The following is a 7654-nucleotide window of genomic DNA, read 5'->3' as shown; positions in this document are numbered from 1 at the left end:
GCAGCATGAGCCACCAAATTTTAATGACAGACATACAAACACATTCATCCAGAACTACCTGACTGGATTAAAAATTCCTATCCTATTAAAATAATATGTGATGCTCTCTGTGCAGGCATAATTGGTATTGATGTGGGAGATGAAGTATCAGTGTAATATTCCACGATTAGTTGTGCAGATCTGTTCAGTCCCCCTTACAAGCTCAGAGCTATGAATAGATTCAGTGAGTTAAATCTCAAAAGCCATTCAGATGGGATTCAGGCATTATTCTTTAATCATTATTAAAACTGAAGTCTATAGTGGGAGGGGGAAGTAGAGAATGAAAGCAAGGCTGAACTAATCATACTCTTATTCAATCTCTCAGGGAGTCTTAATTTAAGCATTTTTTTTCTCCTGGGGTGACTCTGTCCCTCTACTCCATTTTCCCTGAAAGGACAGAGCTATCCCATGTCTATGGTCCTCACAATGAAGTCCTTTTTTTCTTTATTTATTTGCTATAATTTTAAATTATTATAGCTGTGTTATATCTTCATTTCAGTCTACTACTGTGGTGCAAGTCGTAACATTTCTGTTTTCATTTCAGAAAGCTTCTGTTATTTCTATCTGTGGACAAGGTATAGGAGAGGAGGGGAAATATAGTGAAAGGGTTGTTAGCTTTTCAATGCAGTCATTACTTGAAGTTAAAATATGCATATGCCTGTCTGCCCCAATCCAGAATAACAACACTAGATTTCCTATGTTAAAAGATACAATAAAAAGTAATATTTTAAAAAATAAGAAGTTGTATTAATACCAGTAAAAAAAGTTTTAAACAAGAATTGCCCAGTTAGAAATAATTTCAATTATCTCATGGAATTCAATAAACTTTATTTAGTAAACTAAACAAAATTTATCCATTGTATAGAACATAAAAGTGGCTTCTAAACTATTTTTATGCACCTGGCTAGATGGGAAAATGCTCTTTCACTCAATAGTGAAGTTATCTCTTGTAAAATCAAACAGATTTAACCACCTCTAACTGCTGATGCGAATAGTTTAGGCCAAAGAGCAGACTTGTGGATTCAATTGTCATTTTTGGCTTCTAAAATAGAGCCATTTTCCAAATAATAATAATGGTCCATGTCTGTACTTTGCTTTACGCGTATTATCTCAACCCTCAGGTCACAGCTTAAGTGGCGATTCCTCCGTGCCACTTTTTCACCTGCCCCTGTGTTAAGCTTTGTATGCCCAGAGCAGCATTTAATTTTCCTGTGGCTATATTATTGCAATTACAGCTACATTTTAGATTCTAGTGAACTGTCTCACTTACCCATTAGGCCACCTTTATGCCTACGCCATTCAAAATCTTTTGATATAATAAGCGGAGTGCCTGGCACATGGTACCCCATTATAAATATTTCTAATATTGTTGTTGACAAAATGGAAAGAGATTCAGAGAGAATAAGTGAATATCAAGACAACACAGAGACTCAGAAAGTCCCAAATGCCAGAGCCAGAAGCAGAACAAAATCTAGAACAGCCTTGCTGGGACTAGAGTTTGTCACTGCTAGTATATTGCTTTCCCCACAACATGGTCTTCCTCTCTGGGCTGTGGACAGCGACAAAGATTACATTTGGCAGTTGGCTATGATGCAGACATCATAGAATGCTCTCCTTATTTTAGATGCATTTCATTCTCAGAAAGGAATATAAAAGATTAATTTAAAAGACCAAAAGTGGCAAAGCTGAGGTAGTTTAAGGCACAGTATGAACAAAAAATAATAATTCTGCCAATCTAACAATTTATGTCATCTTGTTGCTTTTTTTTTTTCTAAGCAGACTAAATACTTAAAAGCATGTTTTGAATTCAATTTCCACATAATGTAAGCTCCTCTAGGAGATGAATATTCATCAACAATTAGCATTTCTAAGGATGCCTAGCTTGCTCTGTATCTCCTTGTAGAGCACTTCATAGAAAAAGGTATTATCATTTATTGCTATTTATTTTGCCCCAGATGTGAATTTTAATGTATCTAAAAGGACTTTTGCTTAGATACTGAGAACACTGCCCTTTTTTTTTTCCCATACTGGCCCAAAGACTCTCAGAATAGGGTAGATTTCCCTTAATTACTAGAGGGTGTATAAACAAATTCCCACAAATATGGTTAATTTTCTTTCAATTTCTGAGACTACTGGAATTAATCCAAACACTAAAAGTTTATGTCCAGGCCATTTGCTGAAATAATGCTATGTACATTTTTAAATACCTAATTGATTGAAAAGTATATTACAAAACTGTTTTTCACTTATTCTGCAGCTGTGCATTCATGGTGTTTTGTTTAAAGAAAAGAAAAAAAAAAAGTCTTCTCAGGAATTAATTGACACAAGCCAGAACTTAGTGGCCAATTTAAGCACCATCTTTCATTTTCTATAAGATCCACTTTGTGAATAAGTAGCTCCATTATCCTCAAACCCTAGCAATTTAGGATGTGAATACCACGTGAAATGTGACATTTTCTTATCCTGCAATACCTACTTGAAAATGAATAAGTGCTAAATTTTGTTTTGCCTAGGAATTAAATGCTAATAACCTGTCTGTCTTGATGCAGACTCCAGACAAGATTCTAACATGACAAATCCAAAAGAGTTAACTCATCCTCTTGTTATCTACATTCCTGAAACTAAACTACAACAGGGATCTTTTGTTTTATAATTTACATTGAGTCCCTTAATTATGTATGAATTAACAAGATGATTTTATATGTATATTACTTAAGATTTGCAATTCTGCTCAGGAGAGTATATTATCTTGTGTATGGCCCAGCAGTTTTTTTAAATAAAAGGAAAGACAAAGATAAATGAGCCCAAGGCTATCTAATTATCATTTGATCATTCCAAGTGAGATTATTTCCTTCTGATCCCGACTCAGGTTTCTTTTTTATATTAAATTGAACAAAATGAAATACAATGATACTACTTCAATTTTAGCACGAGTAAATATATACATATGTTTTCCAGAGTTTATTTTAGTTGAACTCAACCCTACAAGTCATTGAAAACAAATGAGTCATTCATAGACGTTTCTCTCAAAAACTTAATATGCAATCGAGAAACCTGCACCCAGTTGTGATTTTAGAAAGCTGAAGATGAGAACAGTAAATTTATAGAGACAGCTTTGGTAGCACAAATGAGAACATTACTTCAAATGGAGAATATTATACATGAATCATTGATTCGCAGAATGAGTGGATCCCTGAGCAGGAAGTAGAAGGCTAAAGAATGATGACGCATAAATGTGGAAGAGGGAAAGGCTGAGGAAAAGCACAGTATGAACACAAACATGTCAGGTGGATTTGGAAACAAATTATATTACCTCATTAGCTTAAACATAAAGTAGATCAAATAGGAGACGCATGTGGAAGCACTACCATGGGCAGTAAAACCTATCCTTCCTCCTCCTTCTTTACCTGACACACCTTCTCTTCCATTCTCCAGCTCCTTCAGTGAAGAGTCCCATTTGCCCCTCAACATCCAGGCATCTGAGGCTGCAATAAGAGCAGCTATTAGTTATCTATCACTGCATAAAAGTTTACCTCCAAAACACAGCATCTTGAAACACTATACTTTTTTTTATCTCATCATTTCTATAGGTCAAGAATCTTAGGGCATCATTGCTAGGTAGTTCTGGCTAGGGTTCTCTCATAAGGCTACAGTTGAGCTGTTGTCCAGGGCTATAGTTGCCTCAAGACTTGATTGGGGCTGAGAATTCATTCCCTTATTTACTCTTATGGTTGTTGGTGGGTTTCAGTTGCTTACAAGACATTGTTGGAGATCACCATTTCACCATGTGTACTCTCCATATTCTGCCTGAGTGTCCACGTGACATGACATCAGGCTCTCCTCAGAGTGAATGATCCAAGAGTGATCACAAGTGAGAAAGGCAGCACATAAGATGGAAGCATAGTCTTCATAACCTAAACTTAGAAGTTATCTCCCATTGGCCAGGTGCAGTGGCTCATGCCTGTAATCCCAGCACTTTGGGATGCCGAGGTGGGCAGATCACTTGAGGTCAGGAGTTCGAGACTAGCCTGGCAAACATGGTGAAACCCCGTGTCTACTAAAAACTAGTAGAAAATTAGCTGGGTGTGGCTGCGGGCACCTGTAATCCCAGCTACTTGGGAGACTGAGGCAGGAGAATTGCTTGAACCCAGTAGGTGGAGATTGCAGTGAGCCAAGATCATGCCATTGCACTCCAGCCTGGGCGACAGAGTAAGACTCCATCTCAAAAAAAAAAAAAAAAGAAGAAGTTACTTCCCATCACTCCAGCCATAGGCTGTTGGTCAGTCAGACAAACCCTGATAGGATGACGGAGAGGACTACACGAGGGTGTGAATATCAAGAGACAGAAATCATCTTAGGTCTTCTGGGAAGCTGGTTACCACTGCAAATTAAGCTCTGTGTCCATGCTGAGTGTCCAGAGTCTAAACTGGCCAGGGAGTCGTCGTTATCACAGACCCATTTCAGCACTTTGGAGCCTCCAAGCAGAGCAGTGCTGGGGTATAGACCACCAGGATTTAGCGCACTTGGGTTTGAATTCAAGCTTGCAATGTTAGTAACCATGTCACCTTGAGTAATTTACTTGACACCTCTGATCCTAAACTTCCTGATCTAAATAATCTACATAATTGGAATAACAACTATGTAACAGATGATGAATTTAAATAGTTTAAATGCATGTTAATTATATGTAAATATATAATGTTCACACATTAATGACATGTACAATATTATATACTCAAAGTATATGTATCACATGGAGATTCCAGGCTTGTGATTCTGTTGCTTGCTATTCAGAACATTAATTGTTGTTTTAAAGTTTTGGCTTCCGTAGGAAAAAAGCATATGATCTTCATTGTCTGCAGACTTATGAGGACCCTAGATAATTTTATTGTCTCTCAAGGATTTATATTAAAACTAAAGTATATGATACATATACTTTGAGTATATAGTAGATACTCAAAAAAAAGAGCTAAATAGTTTGTTATTGTTGTTTTTTTTTATTTTTTTATTTTTTTGGAGACAGAGTCTCGCTCTGTCACCCAGGCTGGAGTGCAGTGGTACAATACCGGTTCACTGCAACTTCCGCCTCCCATGTTCAAGCAATTCTCCTGCTTCAGCTTCCCGAGTAGCTGGAATTACAGGAGCCAGCCACCACTCCCAGCTATGTTTTGTATTTTTAGTAGTGACGGGGTTTTACCATGTTGGCCAGGCTGGCCCTGAACTCCTGACCTGAACAAAAAGATCAAAACCAGTATCGTTTACAGGGATGTAGGAGACAATATTAAGGCTTTGCTATTGGGTTGGTATTGCCTGACCTCTTATTTTGAGAAATAATTATATATCTCAAAAATATAATAAATAGAAACAAATCATGTAATGCATGTTGAAACCTGTTTTAGTTTCCTATTGCTGCTGTAACAAATTATCAGAAACTTGGTGGCTTAAAACAACAACTCCCTTACAGTTCTGGAAGTTAAAAGTCTGAAATAAGTGTTATGAGCTAAAATCAAAGTGTGGACAGTCCTGCATTCCTTATGGAGTTTCTACAGAAAAAAAAATAAAATTCCCACTTTTAGAGGCCAGTTGCATTCCATGGATCGTGGCCCCTTGCTCTGTCTTCCAACTGTAACACTCCATCTTTTACTTCCATCATTATCTCCTTTATTTAACTTTGATTTTTACCTTTCAAGAGCCCTTGAAAGAAGCTCCTCTTTCAAGAACCCTTGTGGTTACATTGGGCCTACCTGGAAATTTCAGGATAAGCTTCCCATCTAAAGATCTTTTACTTTATCACATCAGTAAAATCGCTTTGGCCATGTAAGATAACATATCCATAGGTTCTGAGATTGAGATCCTGATATCTTTGTAGCTCATTATTCTGTCTACCCAAAACCCACACCGAGTTTTGTTATGGAATAAAACCTCTACATAGATAAAAGCATTTTTACAATTTTGTTGTTTCAAATATCAGATTTACCTGTGGTAAAAAGAATGATTTGATCATTAAAATCACAGGGATTTTAAAAGATATTGCCATTGGAATTGTATTTATGTAGGATATATTCATTCTGGTAATTATTTTGAGCATCATAAAGCAAGCCTAAGTATCTCTCTTAAAATCAAATCAGCATTTTGTTTCTATAATCTCACCTATATTGCTGCTACCATTTAAAAACAAAACAATAAGAACAAATCTCCTTTTAAACTTTAAGTATTATTTTATTGGCTACAGCTAACTACATTTTAATCAGGAATAAGAGTGATGGTATTCAACATTTTGTGCTTATAGTATATTGCTATACTTAAAAAGGCATTAAAATATTCCAACTTAATATTTCTACCATAGTTATTTTACACATTACCTTAAAGTTCATTTGCTGTAATGCATGCATAATACCTCATAATCATTTGTGCAAATGCCATTTAATTGATTCAATTAAAATAATTATAAGCCAACTGATAAAAAATATTTGCATCTTAAGATGGAATTTTCAATTTGTGATTATGAAATAATAATATTTCTAGGTGAGGAGATAGAAATTTGTCACATCATATTTAGTGATATGCATGCATTATAATTATGTTTGTGCTCAGTAATCAGATAACTTTTAGAGCTGTATCTGATTTTTTTACATTTCAAATAATTTCTTATATAATATATTGTCATTCAAAAATCCTGTTATAATTTATTTTGGAATAAAATGCCATTATTATTAATGGTGATTCAGAGATAATCAACTAAAAAAATGGAGGTTTTGTCTACACATAATGAAAGTACTCTGATTAAGGAAAGACTACTATAGGTTAACAAGTCTATACCCTATTTAAAATCCTGCACAGGTTTCCCACAAAGCCATGATTCTTCACACTGGCCATACAATCAAATCTAGTATCTTTTCAAATTACCATTTCCTGGGCATCAATCAGATTATCTGGGTGGAGGGGGAGGCTTTGGCATCACTGTTTTGTTAAAAACTCACCAAATAATTTTATGTGCAATCCAGGTTGAGAATGATTGCCATGAGCAAATAATGATAGATGGCAACCTACTACTGTACTGCTTAGTCATCTGTAGTTACCTACACTTAGGAACTGAGTGTCCATCCAATTCATTGATGATCATTCATAATACACAATCCTCTATAATTTTATATATACTGTAAATAATTTATATATATATTTAAATTTACATATACACACAGTGAATTCATATATATATACATACTGTAAAATTATAACCAATACTGAAAACGATTTTCTTTTTTTCTCCTAGCCAATTGTTTTAAATTACCACAATTCTTCAAAATTATATTACATTTTTAGACTTAGGTGAACAGAGTCAAATCCAAATCAATTAATAACAAAGAAATATTTCCTAAATTCATGTTCTTCATGATAATCACTATTGTCTGAATTTCTATCAAATGGTAAATGTCCTAAAAATAGATATTTAGGAACTTTTATGTATTTATTTATACATGTGGGAAAGGAGTTGCCATTGAATGGACAACCACTATTACGTACCCAGAACTATGATAATTACTGTGGCTAGTTTAATTTTTTAAATGACCCCTTTGAGGTAATATATTACTGTATATATTTTTAAAATATATAC

Source organism: Rhinopithecus bieti, unplaced genomic scaffold (assembly GCF_001698545.2).
Source record: "Rhinopithecus bieti isolate Rb0 unplaced genomic scaffold, ASM169854v2 scaffold_39883, whole genome shotgun sequence".
Classification (NCBI taxonomy): domain Eukaryota; kingdom Metazoa; phylum Chordata; class Mammalia; order Primates; family Cercopithecidae; genus Rhinopithecus; species Rhinopithecus bieti.
The sequence above is the reverse complement of the archived record's forward strand: the minus strand, read 5'-3'. Positions refer to the sequence as shown.